This window comes from Leuciscus leuciscus, assembly GCF_965113295.1.
Source record: "Leuciscus leuciscus genome assembly, chromosome: 19".
NCBI lineage: Eukaryota > Metazoa > Chordata > Actinopteri > Cypriniformes > Leuciscidae > Leuciscus > Leuciscus leuciscus.
Window position 1 is genome coordinate 18,085,443 of NC_138743.1, and position 20,685 is coordinate 18,106,127.

Consider the following 20,685-nt stretch of genomic DNA (forward strand, 5'->3'; position numbering starts at 1 on the left):
GGCGGTAGATCCTTTTCCTATTTAGCACCAAAACTTTGGAACAATCTTCCTAACATTGTCCGGGAAGCAGACACACTCTGTCAGTTCAAAGCTATATTAAAGACACATCTCTTTGACATAGCATTCACATAATACATTACAGACTTCTATAATTCAATGTTAGGCTGCATAGATTAGGTCAGCTAGAACCGGGAACACTTCCCATAAATCCTGATGTACTTGTTACATCATGAGAAGAATGGCATCTACGCTAATTTTAGTGTCTTCCTCCCGCAGCCTGCCGGATCCAGGCCGTATCCAGATCTGACGAAGGACCTTTGCCTGGACCCGATGACAACGCAGTGCTGAAGTGCCAACTAGTCTCTCCCTATGAAGGATCCCTTGACCACCCTACAGATAGGCCTGTCGCGATAATTAAATAACCGTCTGATCGCGATTATTTGATCTAACCGCGATTGTTTCAGACAACCGCGATTATTGCACTCTTTTATAGGCCTACGGCACAAGGGGGAGTCATGGACCAAAATAAATAGACAAGCACTAATTACGTTTTCCAGCAATATATTCAAAGTCATCTGAAGCCATTCCATAGCTTAATGTGAGGGACAGTATTTACATTGTTAAATTAAAGTTCACAAACTCGTCTGCAGCTGTCAATCAGTCCGTTCAGCATTCAAACTCTGCAGCTGTCAATCATTCCGTTCAGCATTCAAACAGCGCGCGTCGTCCGGTTACGACAGGATACACGGTAAAACTTTCTCCAATGTGACATTGACGTTATAATGCTTGATCTGTAGATAAAGGGCTGTGGATTTGCATAAAATGACTTTATTTTGCTGGAGTGCTCCCAGATAGCCACTGTACGCTGTAACGGAACAGGGCCGCAACCGCAAAACGATAGAGCCGGGTCTGGCACGCATCCGCCTCACGGACTCGTTCCTGAGTCCAAACGCACATCGGGCCGAAGCCGTTTCTGGTCTGTTTTTAGGGGTTGTTGCGGATATGTGCCAGCGCCGATCCAGCACCGCCTGATCATCCCGTTACAGATGCGTAACGGGTGCGTGAAACGATTCCGCCTACCGGAGCTGTGCCGGATGTGTTACGATTCCACTTAAATCACCACTGGATTGTCCTTTTGCCTTATTTTCGGCATTTTTGTCAGTTAGGGTATCATAGTAACCTATGCTACCTAGGCATACATAAAGTTATTTTATAATAATGCTCTGTCTATCTACAGTAATTATCTTATATAGTTTTTCTGTGTAAAATAACTATGAAGTTATGTATAAAAATGCAATAAGTACATACATTCAAATATAAAGTTTGTATATTTACAGTTTTAATTTTTGGTCAAAGTTGTGAAACTAGACCTGCAATCTCTAATTAAGTACTTAATAATAGCAAATGTACAGTGAATTTCTGTTAAATTAACTAAACATACAAGTACGGAATACCTGCACACTTACAGTATTCATTAAACAAACACTGAACATCAAGATACGTGAATGATAGGAAATACAAGCTTAGTATAGAATTTAGAACATGTAAAAATATCCACATTAAAAGGCAATTGCTGTATGCCTTTATACTCTAATATAACTTGTTTTAAACATTTACAATTACATTTTTTCCAAAGTGACTTAAAATTAAGAGAACAATAGAAGCAACAAGTGCAGTGACAAGTCCCAGTTAGTGTAGCACAGTGCACAAATTATTTTTTTATTAAAACAAAGATTTAGTATTATTGGGTCAAGTGTTTATGAAAAGATGGATCTTTAGCAGTTTCTTGAAAATGTGTTGAGTTGGGCAGGTCATCCCACCAGCAGGGAACAGTCCAGGGAAAGGTCAGTGAAAGTGATTGTGTGTCTCTTTGGGATGATGGCACCACAAGGCGCCGTTCACTTGCAGAACACAAGCTTCTGAAGACACACAGATCTGAAGCAGTGAGTTTAGGTCTTGCTGCAGCATCTGGATCAGTTGCAGAGGTTTGACTGATGCTGGAAGAGCTGCAATAGTCCAGTCTGGATAGAACAAGAGCTTAGACAAGGAGTTGTGTGGCTCCGATAGGAAGGGCCGGATCTTTCTGATGTTGTATAAGGCAAATCAGCAGGATCACACAGCAAGGATGGTTTGGCTGAAACCATAAGCAGTTCTGTCTTGGCAAGGTTGAGTTGAAAGTCATTCATCCAGCAAGAATTTTCCATCAGGTAGGCTGAGATGCGAGCAGCAACCGTCAGATCCTTTAGCTGGAATGAAAGGTAGAGATATGTGTCATTAAGTGATAGGAAAAGTCATGTTTCTAAATGAAAAAGCCTAGTTACGCTACCAACAACAACAAAAAAATTAAATAGATGGGTGGAATCTAACACAATCGTGGTCTTACTGTAGTAAAACCAAACCTTGTGCAGTGGCCTCACAAGGATCAAATGAATATTCATATGGGAAAATATAGTATAAAACAAATGACATTTTCTGCCACTTTTAGTGAAATCATATGGAATCAGAAGACTCGGCCATTACAATATTTTAAATTACTTCTTCCCATACCTTGTTTGCCATGATAATTCTGCTTTCCACTTGACCTGAAATCACAAAAAAAAAAAAAAACTCAGTATTACATTTACACATGTAAGAATATGTTCCACTGAGACAATGCAAAACCTAAACTGACTATGATCTGGAAGCTGAGCAGGAAAGGCTAACAGTGAAGTTTTGAGCTGAGACACCTAACCTTAGGGGTGTAAGTTAACTGTCTGTTCATCTGGATCAATGCAATTTTCATAACCAATGATCAAAAGTATCCTATGAAAAAGGCTACTATGATGACCCCAGGCCATCCAAAATGTAGATACGTTCATTTCTTCATCAGAACACAAACATTCTATCAACTTTTATTTTATAAGCCTAATATATGCACATATATGCATTCTAGATAGCTACGTGTTGGCAAGCAGATGCAGCCAGAATATGCAATTTATCATGTTGTGTTCATATTCTAGTCTCATGTGCTTTCCTGTATCAAGTACAGTATTTACTGAATTCGTTTTCTTAACAGTCTTGAGATAACGTTAGCCATGTTTAACCCTTACGAAAATTAACTATGGTTTAACCACAAAGAAAAAAAACAAGAAAAAAAACATGGTAGGCCAGCTAGGCCTATTTGTTTTTGTAGTATAACTGTGGTTATTAAAAATGGTAATAAAAATTGGTTAGTTAAAACCGAGGATATTTTTTTAAGAGAAGAATTTTCAGCTTCCAGACAGTGATTCAAAATGTCCCGCCATTTAAGAGATTGATTTACTGACAGATACTATCGCGTATTAACGAAGATTTTATTCACAATTAAACGGACTTTGATATGTATAACAAGTCTACGAAAGCTTGTTTTAGGTCTTTTGAGGTGTGGGTTCAACTGATCTTTCTTAAAACAGATGGAAAATGTAAAGACGCATCCCAGCTAACAATTTTACGTTCTGGGAACGTTCTGGGAACGTTAGTTTTTGGTTCCCAGAACGTTCCCGGAACGTTCCCAAGAACGTTCCCTATTGGTTAGCCAGGAAAGTTTTCTTTACGTTAATAGAACGTTCCCTATAGGTTAGGGGAACGTTCCCGGAACATTCCCGGAAGGTTCCCGGAACGTTCCCGGAAGGTTCCCGGAACGTTCTCGGAACGTTCCCGGAAGGTTCTCCTAACGTCTACACATCCTGATATGCCTGTACACAAATTATAGGTCTACAAACAACATATTCTACATTGTTTATTGTTCAAACACTTAAAAATCCTATGAATATATTATTACAATAAATTGAATTTACAGAAACTATCATTAATAAGTAAATCAATCAGTTTGTATTAAATAAATAAATCAGCACACAATCCATGTTTTTGTTGATTCTTTGTTTAATTATCAACCTAAAATAAGTAATCAAAAACAGCGTTAGCAAAATGTATTCAGGAACAGTAATTTACATTTAATATTTCAAACATGAAAATATTTCAATAAATAAAACTGCACAAACATTTTAATTAAAACTATCTTTTTGCAAACTGTAGCCTATAACTTAGAACAAAATTGAAAAAGTCTTCATTTATATACAATATACATGAATGTGCCAATCTTCACTCCGCTCAAAACATTTAAACTCCCAAAACCATCTGCAAATTTAACAAGAAAATAAAAAGACAACACGTTACATGTACACACAATCCCATGCCAAAATTCAAGCCCTGTAATGGCATTAATATTCATCCGGAGCAAATGAAAAGAGTGAGGTGGGATTGTGTGTCACAAGCTGTAGGAGATATGAGAGCACGAGCGCTGCTGGTATCGTGTATTTATTCAGATATTTCAGCATCAATGTGTATAGAAAAATGTATATATTTGAAAACACTACATTGCATTTATTTATATTGCACTATTTATTATTTCAGACTACAAATCAAAAAAGGAATTTTTTATATAGGGGTAAGGATACCCATTAAGCCTATGTACCCTTTAAGCCCACTTTCGACTCTGAAGTCAAATAAAAAACAGAGAAAATAATATTCAAGTCTAGTGAACTCTGACCTGCGAATTCACTCTACATATAACGTATAAGTCTCACCTCCAATGAAGAATTTGAAAACCTGTAACTGCTGTGTTGTTTATGAGAGAGAAAGAGAAAAAAAGTTTGAAACTACTATAAAAAAATTTTTTTTATCTGTGACTTTACACCTACAAATTCCACTGTCACAGGTGCTCAGTTTTGCTATAATAATGCCCTCACAGAACATGGTAATAATCAGCCATCCATGCAAAAGCAAAGGTCGGTGTAGTTTACAGGAACATCTGTCCAGGCCAACATCTGATGCCTTGATGCCTTCCGCTGGGATCCCAGAAAACCTGAAAAAAAAAAATATATATATTACAGTTCAAAATCTATCATACATACATCTCATCTGGTATCACAAATTATCATTCCAAGTTCACTTTAAGATATGCTCAATATTAGGGCTGCACAATATTGAAAAATTTAGAGTTTATTTAGAGATATCAGCCGTATGGTTTAGATCATGCGCTAACGGCTCCAGGTTTGTATCTCGTAAATTACCCCACTAATAATGCCCAGAATGGCACCAAACTTCTACAGTAGTACAAATAGGTTCTGTACTCATTAAACCAGGCATTGGAAAGTTTGTAAGTACATCAGGAGTTTATTTAAATAACATTTGCCTGATGGCGAATGCTACTGCTGACGCGAATGTTGATGTCACTTTATGAGTACAGAACACTGTAAAAAATAAAATCGTAAAAAAACAGTCATTGACTGTCAGCTACGGCTGCCAAACAAAAACCGTAAAAATAAAGTAAAATATCCTAATTTAAATTAAGTGCAAAAAACTTTTACAGAAATTTTCCTTAAATGTTTTACGGAAAAACAGTTTTTTACAGCTATTTCCTGAATTATTACGATCAAACACCTTCATTGTAAAAAAATCCCATAAAAAACAGTCAAATGACTGTCAGCAATGGCTGCCATACAAAAACCGTAAAATTAATGTAAAATATCCTAATTTAAATAAGTGGAAAATACTTTTACAGAAATCTTCATTAATCTTTTTTAACAGAAACACACAGTTAAAACACAGTTAATTCGCATTTTTTCTGATTTTTTACTGAAAAACATGCAGTTAATTATATGCATGATTTGCTGTGACTATACGTCACTACATCAGCAACTACACAGTTTGCTGTGTAGTTGCAATTTTTTTACAGTGCAACATGCAGCATTTCATCAGTGTTTCTCTGCTCATCCTGGACTGAAGCTCAGGCTCTACTCTTCAACACAATGGTGACACACAAAACACACCATACAGAAACACTTAAAACCCCAACAGAACATTAAACACTACCAGATCTCTCAGGATCTCAGCATCTTCACTTATTACAATCCAGACTTTATTTCTTTCATACTAACATTCTTATTGAGCATTAACAGAGGTTTAGAAGTTGAAGTTTTATTGAAAAGAATAAAGTTTGATGTCACCATGATGGAGATTAGTGTTTGTTTTAGTTGGGCTCTTGACCTTTTATTGTTTAACTTAAATTTTTCTCTGGCTGCTTTAACTGTGTGTCTTTGATGCATATTTGTTATCGTAGGAATCCAAGAGAAACTCAGATCAGATGATGTTGGTCTCTTTTTAGTGATAATAGTCATCATGTAGTGTCCTGCTTCATTGATACCACCTGAAGTGTAATATCTGATTAAGTAATTAAATATTTGTTGTTAATTTTTGCATGATAAAACTGCTATATAAGATCCTGCAGTGCTGTGATACTCAGATTTTATGATGTCATTATACAGAAAATGTTTTGACAGGATTATATAGACTCACTCAGACATCAATAATCAGCGTATGAATCTCAACAATGGTGACAACGAAAAAAAATCTGAACTACTATAAAGTCACAAAAAGGCTTTGTTGGTTGTCACCATTGTTGAGATTCATATGTTGATTCTTGATGTCTATACTACAAAAAAAAAAAAAAAAAAAAATTAACCAGCTCAAAACTTTTTCCATATAATACATATCTTTTTAAATTTCAGATTATCACAATATTGTTGCCAAGGATCATGTGAGAAATTATCATTATAGATAATAATGTAAAATTTAATAAAAATCATTATAGACTTTGTATACAGCTAAATTCAATCTACATATTATGTAATCTAAACTAATATATTCAGAGATTTGGCTGTCATATCAGCGAATCAGATCATCACGAAGACTGTAACATCACTGATGAATGACCAAGATCATCTGATATTTCTCCTGCATTTATTGCTATAACAAAGGTGTATTAAATACACAGTTAAAGCAGCCAGAGAAAACTAATGTTAAAAACTCACGGGTAATGAGCCCAACTAAAGCAGACACTGATCTCAATCATGGTGATATCAAATTTATTTTAAAGCTGTCAGCTGCGGCTGTCAAACAAAAACCGTAAAAATAAAGTAAAATATCCTATTTTAGAAGTGCAAAAAACTTTTACAGAAATTTTCCTTAAATGTTTTACAGAAAAACACTTATTTTACAGCTATTTCCTGAATTATTACGATTTAAAAAAATTATATGCATGTGGGAAATTATGACATTATAGACTTTGTATAAAGCTAAATTCCATCTACATGTAATCTAAGCTAATATATTCATATTTTTGACTGTCATATCAGAGAATTAAGCCATCATATGATGCCATCATCAAAGAATGACTAAAATCATCTGAAATTTTCTCGAGCATTTATTGCTATAACAAATGTGCATGAAATACACAATTAAAGCAGCCAAAGAAAAACGTAAGTTAAAAATTGAAGTCATGAGCCCAACTAAAACAGACACTAATCTCAATCATGGTGACATCAAATTTATTTTAAAGTTTTTTACAATTTATTTAAATTAGCATATTTTACTTTAATTTTAGGGTTTTTGTTTGGCAGCCGCAGCTGCCAGTCATTTGACCCTTTTTTTAAGATTTTTTTACAATGAAGGTATTTGATTATAATAATGCAGGAAATACCTGTGAAATAACAGTGCTTTTTCGGTTTATTTAAATTACCATATTTGGCTTTAATTTTAAGGTTTTTGTTTGGCAGCCGCAGCTGCCAGTCATTTGACCCTTTTTTTACGATTTTTTTTACAATGAAGGTTTTTGATCGTGATTATTCATGAAATACCTGTAAAATAACAGTGTTTTTCAGTTTATTTAATTTAGGATGTTTTACAGTTTTTTGGGGAGCTGACAGTCATTTGACCATTTTATCATTTAACTGTTTTCTTTCTGTTAAATTACAGATTATATTTGTAATTTTACATAAATTTTTATGTAATTTAAGAAAACAGAAAAAATTCTGTATGAAAAATACAACAAATGTTCTGTATAAAAAAATGTGAATTACTGTAATTTGTCATTAATGTCACAATACCTAAAATAACAGCTGAATTTTTATTTTACAGATATTTTTTGTAATTTTACAGTGTTTTGAGTACAATTTAAAATGAAAGAAAATGATCGTAAAAAAATCAGTTATTTTCTGTAAAATTAGGATTTTTTTTTACAGTGAACCCATTTGTACTTCTGTACTACTCATTTTCCCCGACATAGAGCAGATCGGCACACAACAAAAACTGCTGTTCGGATGTTCCCTTTTCTGATATTTTAGCATTCGTGACATTTTAATTAAAACAGAAATAAGAATTTTAGTGTAATAAGCGAAAATTAACAGTAAACCGAGATCACCTACCGCTGCAGATGTGTACAGAAGTGAAAAGCAGAAATGCTTAGACCTCTTTCCGGTTCGACCGCTGGGCGCTCCGCATAACCCCTATTGGGGGGATTTTGTAGAGGAGTGAACCTGCATAGAAAATTACAATAGATAACAAGCATAGATAAATACAATAGAAGAAAAACACAGTTGAAATAAGCAGTGCATTATGTTTTTCAGTTAAATCTGAAAACATCAGGTACAGAAATTGAATTATCAAAATGTAAAATAAGTCTTCACTGTAAAAATAAAATAACTATAAATTAATTAAATGTATCTTTGCTAAAGCTACAAGTCATTTTCTCTTTTGATGTTTGATCACCATTGGCGACACAAACAGCTGCGGGTACGTTAGGCTACTGTCCCTTTAAGACGAATGCGCAGACCTAATATAAATGACACGCATCTGTTTTCTTTCTGTTTAAAACACACAAGACTGTTTACGAGGAAACTCGCCAAGATGGGCATTTTGACAAGATGGGCTAAACTTACCTTCTTCATCTACTGACTATGGATGGCATCAAGGTCTTGTCCTGAAGAATCACAGGGCCAAACAATAGGGATTATATCTCATCTGGTAACAAGAGCAAAGCCATAACTTTAAGAACTCTAATGATATATTTACCCCCTGATATTGCATTGGGGATATCAATTCAAACATTTTTAAAGGCTAAGAGTATGAGCCACAGCTGCCCAAGATATCTGTGAAAAATAACTGCCTAAAGTTGTCGACCCCCTGAACCACATTCAGCATTTAAAAGTACAATTTCAGAATTTCAGAAAATCAGAATTTCAGTATTGATCAATAAAAAAAAAACATACAAATACATAAATACCTTTGAGTTGGACAGTATGGTGTCAGTCTCATTGGCCAACATAATTCAAAACAGACCTAAAGAAATAAAATAAAATATACTAATGATCAGGATATCATGTTATCATAATAGTTAAATGAATTATTATAACTATGACCATTATAATACTGTATTAGTCGCCTATTATTTAGCTGATTATTTAGCCTACAGGCTTCTCAAGGACAATCTCACTGAAAAACCCTGGGGTTAATGATTTTAAAATGTGAGACTTATTTCAAAAGCATAAATCTTACAGACCCCAAACCTTTGAACAGTAGTGCACTGTATGTTTGAGGTGGTTTTGCTTACTAGTCATATGGTTCATAGCCATGGAGATTGTCTTGGACAGGGGGTGCAGCAGGCCATCACAGCATGATGATCTAGGAACATAACAAGCTATTTGTCACAGAGCCAACAATATTACATGGGATTGGTTTAATAAAAGGAACCAAGCTAGAACAGAGGTGAAATGCAGAAAAGATAAATATATAAAAATCTTAAGATAATATATTGTGAAATAAATGCATATGGAATTATTATCATGATTAAACAATAACTCACCCCTTGTTGTAGAGGATTTTTTTTCTCTCTCGCTATTCTGAAATCACATTTTAGCAATATTGGTAAGTGACGTCACTGATTAAGTTAACAATACAGTGCATTCTTTTAGGTTAAATAAATTAGCTTACTTCCAATCACCCATTGACAAATTACCAGCAAAACTATAAAAAAACTGTTATCTACACTAAATATGTGTTTAAAAACCCAAACTTTCATAAATAAGACCTTAACTTAACGTAACTTAGGCCTAACGTTCTCTTCTGAAACCGGTTAGCTTAGATGCTAACGGACTTTTTCAAAGACACAAAACCATTTCTTTAAAGTAAATATTCAACAGAAGCGTGTCAATTACACGTAAGAAATGTGTCAGGGACGTTTGTGTGTATTATTTGTGAGATTTTGTTGACTAAACTTACCTGAAAGCAGTGAAACCAACCGCGACAGACGGGAGTTTTGTTGTTTGTCAGTTGTTGATGACGTTTCTGGTTTCCATCTGCTCTCGCGCAGCACACGTGCGCGCTCCAGTGTTTGATTACGCGCTCCAGTGTTTGATTAAGCGCATGCGCATTAAAACACTTCAAAGTCACGCAGCATTTAAATAAACATATAGAATTAAAATGTATAACATAATTTAAAATATCATTAATAAAAAGTTATTGCGAATAGATCTGAACGTTGTTGGTTATCTTATAACCTTAGGGGACCGTACTGACGACGTTGTCAGTTGGTAATCTGCCTGTTAAGTGATATTAAAATAATAACCTGCAGAGAACGTTCCCAGAACGTTCTCTTTAGGTTATACAAATAAAACCTAAAAATAATTAACTAAAAAAGACTGCCTACCAATGAGCAAAGTTATTGATTACTTAGGCATTATCTACTGCCTGATAATGGTCATGTAATTAAGCATTTGATAAATGGTGTTAAAGCACAAAACATTGCAAACCATTCAATTGGTTTAAGAAAAATAGAACCTAAAAATAACTTACAGGGAATGTTCTCTTTAGGTTATAAATTAAACCTAAAAATAACCTACAGGGAACGTTCTGGGAACGTTCCCTTAAAGTTATAAAACTTGGTTGGACGTCACCACGACAGACCGGTACATCGGCCGCATTACTGCAGAAGCTGCACCGATCCGTCTGTCAATCTCCCGTTCCATCTTTCCCTCACTCGCGAACAAGACCCCAAGATACTTAAACTCCTCCACTTGAGGCAGGAACTGAACCAACCTGAAGTGGGCAAACCACCCTTTTCCGACTGAGGACCATGGTCTCGGATTTGGAGGTTATAAAAAGTTATAAAAATAGAACTTAAAAATAACCTGCAGGGAACGTTCCCAGAACGTTCTCTTTAGGTTATAAAATTAAACCTAAAAAATAACCTACAGGGAACGTTCTGGGAACGTTCTCTTAAAGTTATGCAGATAGAACCTAAAAATAACCTACAGGGAACGTTCCCAGAACGTTCTCTTTAGGTTATAAAATTAAACCTAAAAATAACCTACAGGGAACGTTCTGGGAACGTTCCCTTAAAGTTATAAAAATAGATCCTAAAAATAACCTACAGGGAATGTTCCCAGAACGTTCTCTTTAGGTTATAAATTTAAACCTAAAAATAACCTACAGGGAACGTTCTGGGAACGTTCCCTTAATGTTATAAACATAGATCCTAAAAATAACCTACAGGGAACGTTCCCAGAACGTTCTTGTTTGGTTCCCAAAAAAATAACCAAATGGGAACCAAACGGGAACGTTAGGGGAACGTTCTGTGTTTGCTGGGATGCTACATTTTCAGTGTTTTGCCCTCCAGCTCTCGCCAGTTATGACAGAACATAATTTAAGAATGCTAACGTTAGCTTGAAAACTGTAAACGTAACACAAATGTAATATAAAATATCGTTCACATGTAACTTAGTATATGAGACTCTTACCTCAGCCGGTGATCGGTTGGCATGATGTCCGCTGACGAACAAGGCTCACAGAAAAGGGTGTTATTTCCAAAGAATCCAAACGGACTGACAGACAACAGCTCCTGCTCACGGCTGCTCTTGACGAACACGATTGCTTTGAACCACTGTTGATCTCACAGTCTACTTCACGAGAGTAGACTGAATTCAAATCTCCCGCTTGCCCAAACTCGATCCTGATCAGCTAACGTTAACCGTTGTGGGCGGGAGTAAACAGCGGAAAAGTAATGGCGGCGAATTTGAATCTGCGTCATCTCGCGCGCGCGCGCGCGCACTCACACACACACACACAAAGCCCTGAATGTGCAGCAACGGCAAATGCCTTTTATTTGCAAATATTTGCTGTATAATGACAAAACGGTAAAAATCTGTAAAAAAAATACAGACAATTACTTGTAAAATTACACCTTTTTTTTTACAGTGTGTGCTGTAACGGACCTGTTGCTGTATAGTTTTTAAACACTGATAATATTGTTCAGCTTAATGACAATGCATTTATCTCATGCTCTAAGATAGAAAAATAAATATGCAGACAGGTAACCATGTTGTTTTGAAAATGTTTATTCCACGGAGTTCTTCACACAGTTTGAGAAAAGTATTTCGGATGTGGTCCACATCAGGTAGTCTCTGTCAAAACAGTGTTGGCTCAAATCTGTTTTGCAGATATGGGCCAGAGCAGTTTTTAGCCCTTTTTTAAATGCAGTCGGCTCAGATATGTATCACAGATTCGGGCCACACCAGTGTAGCCTATGTGAAAACAGTATCGGCTCAGATTCATATTGCAGATCTGGACCAAATCAGTGTCAGACACAGCTAATGTCTTTCGGTTACCTATGGGAAAAGTGATCTGGGCCAGATCTGTAAAATGATATAAATACTGAACTGATGGCAGTTAGATTGTTTAAGCTGAAACCTCTGTCTGGCACGGATCTGGTTCACAATCAGAAAACGTCTCTAAGATAGAAACGGAGGCAAGGGGCTTAAAACGGATCCGTGCCAAATTTAATTGCTATCTGGGCTGTTTCTAAATGACTCGCTTGCTACCGTGTGCCTACACAGCACAAGGACTATGAATTGGCATCAGACGCACAATAACTGGAGTTTAAAACTGTTAAGAAACAAATGATCAATAAACTGTTGCCCTCGACATTTCTTCGCTTTGTGCCGTGAACTTTTAAATGCGCACTTGTGCAGCGCTGCGCACTGTGACTCCATGTTGCTTTGAGCACATCATTCTGCACCCGCGATGCGCATACGCGCTTTGTTCCGCTCTGTTTTGAAGCGTATCATATTATCATGGTTTGTGCACATTTGTTTTTGTTAACATGTTTAGATTTTTTATTTTTTATTAAATTACTGTGCAGATGTTTTCAAAAATTACTTTTTTCTGCTGATTTATACACTCACTAAGTTTAATAAACTAATTGTCATAGCTATTGAATATATTTATTTAATATTTAAAGGTGTTAACTGTAATCTTAGGATTAAATTCATCACAATTATTTAATGAATGAAGCACAAAGCCCTAAAACAGACAATTAATCGGCATAATCGCCAAAGCCCTAACACAGACAATTAATCGGCATAACCGCAATTCTTTTTTAGTCAATTAATCGTCAGCCAAATTTCATAATCGTGACAGGCCTACCTACAGATAAAGCGTCGTCGGGAAAACTCAATTTGCGTATCTACCCCGAATTGATCAAATAAAATAAAATTCTTAATCAAAACTATAAGGAAACACCAGTAATTTGTTTAGGCTTGGTTTGTAGGGAATTACAAACCTGCACACATATATTCAAACGCACATAACTATAGAACCAATTCTTGATGCGCATATGAACGCCATCAGCTTTTCTCACAGGATCGCGTTTAAAGTTTGTGTAGAGAGAATGGTGTCGTCTTGGCGGCCCCTAATTTAATAACAAATGATCGTTGCGACGGAAGCGAATCAATCAAAACTAACTTTAGCTGGAAAATAACTTTATTAAAGAACATCTATAAAGCCAAAACAATCTTACCTTAAATTATACGTTTATCTCTGTAAAGCTGCTTTGAAACAATCTACATTGTTAAAAGCGCTATATAAATGAAGATGACTTGACTTGACTTGACATTTTTCACAATCATTATCTCTTCCTATTTGTTTTTCTTTGGACGCTAGGCTTACAGCTCCCTCTGGATCCATGTTATCTCATCTGCAAATAAATTTTTCACTACACTAGTCTGATTGGTTTCTGAGTGGATCACTACAATGTCCTCTGACATAAGCTGAGGGCTTTGCTATCTAACAAACTTATTAACACTTTTAGCTATAGCAGACTGTAAAATAGGCTGCTGTGCAGCAAATAAATTAAAAACATAATATTTTCATTACACATCTGCACAAAACTTAATTTACCTATTAGTAAGTAAGCTAGTAATTATGAAAGTAAATTAGCCTAGCTATGCACTCACCTAAAGGATTATTAGGAACACCTGTTCAATTTCTCATTAATGCAATTATCTAATCAACCAATCACATGGCAGTTGCTTCAATGCATTTAGGGGTGTGGTCCTGGTCAAGACAATCTCCTGAACTCCAAACTGAATGTCAGAATGGGAAAGAAAGGTGATTTAAGCAATTTTGAGTGTGGCATGGTTGTTGGTGCCAGACAGGCCGGTCTGAGTATTTCACAATCTGCTCAGTTACTGGGATTTTCACGCACAACCATTTCTAGGGTTTACAAAGAATGGTGTGAAAAGGGAAAAACATCCAGTATGCGGCAGTCCTGTGGGTGAAAATGCCTTGTTGATGCTAGAGGTCAGAGGAGAATGGGCCGACTGATTCAAGCTGATAGAAGAGCAACTTTGACTGAAATAACCACTCGTTACAACCGAGGTATGCTCAATAGATCAAGTTAATCTGTTGTGTGATTCACTCCTTTATAAAGTTTTGTTCACACTGTACTGTTGACACCTGCTGTGATCATCTTCTCTGGATCTGCTGCCTCAATCTGCTGCCAAATCACAGCTGTGCTGACACAACAGTGACCCTTGTGGTGTGATACTCTTGTGGTATTTATTGATTATTATTTTTTAAGGATCATGCTTGCACATAAATTGGATTATATTGCACATTTGCCCAAAATTACAATAGGTAACATGGAAGAAAATGGAAGCACTTTGGGAAAAAAATCCGCTTTTACCACTTTTAAGAATATAGTGTTAAAATGGACAAAAAAACATTTTCTAAGCTGACAACCTGGCTAGAACACATGTTGAGGGGTTAAATATTAATACTGGATAGGTTGTATACTTGTACCAAAAAGTGTCCAACAAAGTTTTAATATCAGTTTTGGCCCCCTGACTATAGCGGTTCTATGCAAATTAGCCCCGCCTCCACTCACTCACACCAGCTCAGAGATCCACTCGTTGACGATCACACGTTGATCTGATTGGTTAGATTAGATTAGATTAGATTAGATTAGATTAGATTAGATTCAACTTTATTGTCATTACACAAGTACAGGTACAAGGCAACGAAATGCAGTTTAGGTCTAACCAGAAGTGCAATAGCAGCAAGTGCAGGATATACAGTGGTTCCATAAGTGCAGAACATGGATATGTACTGAATAAATATAGAGTTGAATACTATTATAAACAAAAATTTACAGATAGATTTGTCCTATGAATATAATATACAGATAACTATTACTGTGAACAGAATTTACAGCTAGATATGTACTGAATATAATATACAGATGGCTATTACTATAAACAGAATTTTACAGGTAGATATGTACTGAATATAATATACAGATGGCTGTTACTATAAACAGAATTTTACAGGTATATGTACTGAATATAATATACAGATGGCTGTTACTATAAACAGAATTTTACAGATAGATATGTACTATGAATATATATACAGATGGCTGTTACTATAAACAGAATGTGAGCATAATATACAGATGGCTATTACTATAAACAGAATTTTACAAATAGATATATGTATAAGTTAGGCTAAAATGAGCAGTATAACAATGGATTTAAAGTAGTGCAAATAAAGTTTGGACAGAAGCTATCCGAGTGAAAGTGCAGTGGAAAGTAATTGCATATTACAGTTAAAGTACGGTATTGCAAATGTATATGTAAACAGTCGGTACTGTAAATAAACAGTCGGCAGTGCAAATTGAGCATATTCCAGTCAAGGTAGTAGTGCAAGATGCATATGTAAACAGTTGTTACTATAATAACAGTCAGCAGTGCAAATGAACATTATAGTATTGCAAATAACAAATAACAAAATGGAGGCAGGTGTGAGGAGGGAGAGGAGAGTCAATCAGTATATGAGGGGAGTGGGATCAATGAGGGTTAGAGTTTAATAAAGAGACAGCTCTGGGGAAAAAACTGCTCTTTAGTCTGCTGGTCCTGGTCCGGAGGCACCTGAAACGCCTGCCGGAGGGCAGGAGAGAAAACAGTCTGTGGGCTGGGTGAGAGGAGTCCTTAAGGATGCTGCGAGCTCGATGCAGACAGCGTTTCCTCTGGATGTGCTCGATGGCAGGTAGTGGAGTCCCAGTGATGCGCTGGGCGGTTTTCACCACCCGCTGCAGTGCCTTGCGCTCTGCAACAGAACAGCTCCCATACCACACTGTAGCACAGTTGGTCAGGATGCTTTCTATTGCACAGCGATAGAAGTTCACCAGGATAGTGGAGGAAAGCTGATTCTTCCTCAGTGTCCTCAGGAAGAAAAGGCGCTGGTGAGCCTTCTTGACCAGGCTGGAGGTGTTGGTTGTCCAGGTCATGTCCGCCGAGATGTGGGTCCCCAGGAACTTGAAACTGGAGACACGCTCAACAGCCATTCCATTGATGTGGATGGTGTCGTGTGTGTCTCTTGACACTTTCCTGAAGTCCACGATGAGCTCCTTCGTTTTGGTGGTGTTGAGGAGCTGGTTATTTTCAGTGCACCATGTGGCCAGGTGCTTGATCTCCTCCCTATAGGCAGTCTCATCGTTGTTGCTGATGAGACTAATCACCGTAGTGTCGTCCGCAAACTTGACGATGGAATTAGATCCGTACACAGGCTTGCAGTCGGAGGTGAAGAGGGAGTAGAGAAACGGGCTTAGCACACAGCCCTGTGGTACACCAGTGTTGAGTGTGATGGACGTGGAGCAGTTGGAGCCTGATCGAACATTCTGGGGTCTGTTGGTCAAAAAGTCCAAAATCCAGTTGCACATGGAGGTGTTGATGCCCAGGTCTCCAAGTTTGGCTATTAACTTAGTTGGGATGACAGTGTTGAATGCTGAGCTGAAGTCAACAAACAGCATGCGTGCATAAGTGTTCTTATTGTCCAGATGTGTGAGCACAGAGTGCAGTGCCATGGAAACTGCATCCTCTGTGCTCCTATTGCTACGGTAGGCAAACTGGTGTGAGTCCAATGTGGATGGTAGAGAGTCTTTTAGGTGTGCCAGGACCAGCCGCTCAAAGCACTTCATTACGATGGGTGTGAGTGCTACAGGGCGGTAGTCATTAAGGCACTTCGGGCTGGAGTGTTTTGGCACTGGCACAATGGAAGTGCATTTAAAGCATGTTGGTACAGCTGCTTGGGCAAGAGACAGGTTGAAAATGTCTGTAAAAACCCCAGCGAGCTGCTCCGCACATGCCCTGAGTACGCGTCCAGGGATGTTGTCTGGTCCAGCAGCCTTGTGAGAGCTGATCCTGCTCAGTGCATTGCAGACATCTGTGGAGGAGAGTGTGATCGGCGGGTGGTCAGCTGCGGATTTGAGCTTGGTGGCAGTTACTCTGTTGTCTCTTTCAAAGCGAGCATAAAAGTCATTTAGCTCGTTCAGGAAGTTGACATCAGTGGCTGCGGGGGTGGAGTGAGAGGGTTTGTAGTCACTGATGGCCTGAATGCCCTGCCACATGCGCCGAGGGTCAGCGTTGGAAAAGTGTCCCTCTATCTTAAGCTTGTAGCAGTGCTTGGCCTCTTTGATGCCCCTTTTCAGATTTGCTCTGGATGTGCTATAGGCTTGTGCATCTCCTGATCTGAAGGCAGTGTTGCGTGTCTTCAATAGGAGTCGCACTTCCCTGTTCATCCATGGCTTCTGATTTGGGTATGTGGTGATCTGCTTCTGGGTTGTAACACTGTCAATGGTGGTATTAATATAATCCAGTACAGAGGAGGTGTAGCAGTCAATGTCCGTGTGAGAGCCACTGGTGGCTTGAGAAGCAAACATACTCCAGTCTGTGTGTAGAAACCTTTCCTGGAGTGAGAAATCTGCCCCCGCAGGCCATACCTTGATGGTCTTCACTGATGGCTTCACGCGATTGATGAGAGGTGCATATTTGGGGGTGAGGAACAAAGAAAGGTGATCTGACTGTCCCAGGTGGGGGAGGGGTGTCGCGACGTAAGCTCCAGCCATGTTTGTGTAAACATGGTCTAAGGTTTTGTTTCCTCTGGTGTGACAGGAAACATGTTGGTGAAATTTCGGTAGCACTGACTTTAAGTTTGAATGATTAAAATCACCCGCAACAATAAACGCAGCTTCTGGGTGAACGGTCTGTTGTTTACTGATGGCTGCGTGAAGTTCTTTCATAGCAAACTTGGCATCAGCATCCGGGGGAATATAGGCTGCAGTTATAATAGTGGAAGTGAACTCCCGCGGTAGATAAAACGGTCTACATTTAACCATGAGAAACTCAAGGTTACAAGGTAGTTTGTGACGTCAGAAACACCAGCGATTTCAAACCGAGTTTTTGAGACTGTCTTTGGTTCACTGCAGTTTTAAGGAGAAAATACTCAGAAGTGGTGTTGACTTTTGAATTTGCATGTTTTTTTTTCTTAAAGCATATTAAAAACACCATATAGACATAAACAACATTGAATAGGCCAACTTTATTTTCACCACAGGGGGACTTTTGAACCCTTGAATTCAATAGTCATCTGTAAGTAGATGCATTTTTTTGTTTCATAGTAAATTGTAGTAGTAAATTTGTTCATAGTATTCGAATTTCTGCTACAGTTCTCATTTTTCCTCCATTATTATGGAACTGCATGTAATAAAAGCAGGTTTTCATACTTTTAGTTTAAGTATTTTAGTACTTAAACTTAACTAAACAAAAAATGAGAAATACTGAAATAAAGTACGATCACGTTTCTTATATATTTGATTTCAGTTAATGTTTATTTTATTTAACAATAACAGCCCTGACTCATAATATCAACATTTAACATTTCAGCTGAAAACAAGCAATGTGCTTTATTATAACATAATATAAAGCATATTCAGTTTGGCTTTTGATCATTTTCAAAAACAAAATGAAAAAATAAAGTAGAACTATTGAAAAACAAATGTCTCAAAAATATATTATCATATAAAACATGTTTCACTTGTTTAAAAATAAAGAGTGTGTGTCTGGACTACACATCAGAGGAGCATCTTTCTTAGTCATTTCAAGAAGAAAGTAAAAACAATATGATGTAGAAAACTATAAAATCTCTATGGTGGGAAAACATGGGTCTATTGCACAACACATGCTTTGGCGCTGTGCTGTTCTGAACTCAGCTGTGCCTCACATATGGCGGTCACACACGCCTGCTGCTCTTCTGCTCCCTCGGCCCGCAGCGTGAAGGTGCGTTTGCTGTCCTTTGGTGTGATTGTGCAGCCTAATGTCCCATCATCACCCTCCAGCATCTCCACCTTAGCTCCAACCAGATTAATGGCCTTTTCTGCTGACTAGACAATGATTACATAGGAGCAGTTCAAAAATGTGTACCGTTGGTTGATGGGAAAAGAAAAGCATTTTTTTCTGTGTGCCAGTGTTAAAGGGATAGCTCACCCAAAAATGAAAATGTTGTCATCACTTACTCGGAAAAGAAAAGCATTTTTTTTCTATGTGTGTCAGTGTTAAAAGGATAGCTCACCCCAAAATGAAAATGTTGTCATCACTTACTCACCCTCAAGTTGTTCCAAACCTGTATGAGTTTCTGTCTTCTGCTGAACACCAAAGAAGATATTTTGAAGAATGTTGATACTCAGACAGTTGATGAACACCATTGACTTCCATAGTAGGAAAACAAAAAATACTATGGAAGTCAATGGGGCCCAACAACAGTTTGAAATGACATTCCTCAAAATATCTTCTTTTGTGTTCAGCAGAAGAAATAAATTCATACAGGTTTGGAACGACATGAAGGTGAGTAAATGATGACAGAATTTATATTTTGGGGTGAACTATCCGTTGGCTATCCGTTGGGGTGGCCCGTTCACAACAATGACGATTACTATAACAATAATGGCACAAAGAAACGATATCGTTGGAATCACTTTCACAATGAATTTTTTTTTATTATTATTTTTGAGCTGATGAATGATAAAAAAACATTGACAGCCAATCAGAATCCATCCTGCTTTAAAGGGATAGTTCACCCAAAAATGAAAATTCTGTCATAATTTACTCACCAGCGTCAAGTTGTTCCAAACCCTTAAGACTTTCGATCATCTTTGAAACACAAATTAAGATATTATTAATGAAATCTAAGAGCTTTCTGTCTCTCCAATAGACAGTCTACGCAACTACCACTTTGAAGATTCAAAAAGTCCATAAAGAGCTCGTAAAACTAATCCATATGAATTGAGCAGTTTAGTACAAATTTCCTTGAAGAAACACAATCTATTTATATGATGAACGAAATTTTAATTTAGGCTTTTATTCGAATATAATTATTATTATAAATATATTTCGGTTTAGCTTCTGCTTATCTTTAAATGTGAATAAAAGCCTAAATTCAATCTGTTCATCATAAAAGCGATCATGTCTCATCAGACAAATGTGTACTAAACCGCTCAATTCATATGGATTAACGTTAGTTTTACGATCACTTTATGCACTTTTTGAAGCGTCAAAGTGGTAGTTGCTTAGCTGTTAATGAAGGGACAGAAAGCTCTCAGATTTCATGAAACGGTCTTCATTTGTGTTCCGAAAATGAAAGAACAGTCATTTTCATTTTTGG

General features: G+C 37.1%; 2 long non-coding RNA genes across 4 annotated transcripts; both read right to left on the reverse strand.

The window, feature by feature from the left end:
• Positions 1-2,223: 2,223 nt before the first annotated feature.
• Positions 2,224-11,930, reverse strand: LOC309481575. The gene is made up of 3 exons (XR_014200062.1): positions 11,652-11,930; positions 2,548-2,582; positions 2,224-2,246 (listed from the first exon to the last, which is right to left on the reverse strand). It is a non-coding gene; the product is annotated as an uncharacterized lncRNA (long non-coding RNA).
• Positions 4,715-11,477, reverse strand: LOC309481963. 3 transcript variants are annotated; one of them, XR_014200154.1, is made up of 7 exons: positions 10,135-11,477; positions 9,719-9,755; positions 9,467-9,537; positions 9,140-9,195; positions 8,796-8,877; positions 8,283-8,393; positions 4,715-4,882 (listed from the first exon to the last, which is right to left on the reverse strand). It is a non-coding gene; the product is annotated as an uncharacterized lncRNA (long non-coding RNA). The 3 variants fall into 3 exon arrangements; XR_014200155.1 differs by having other exon boundaries at positions 4,718-4,882; positions 9,719-11,475; XR_014200156.1 differs by having other exon boundaries at positions 4,718-4,882; positions 9,467-11,475.
• Positions 11,931-20,685: the final 8,755 nt, after the last annotated feature.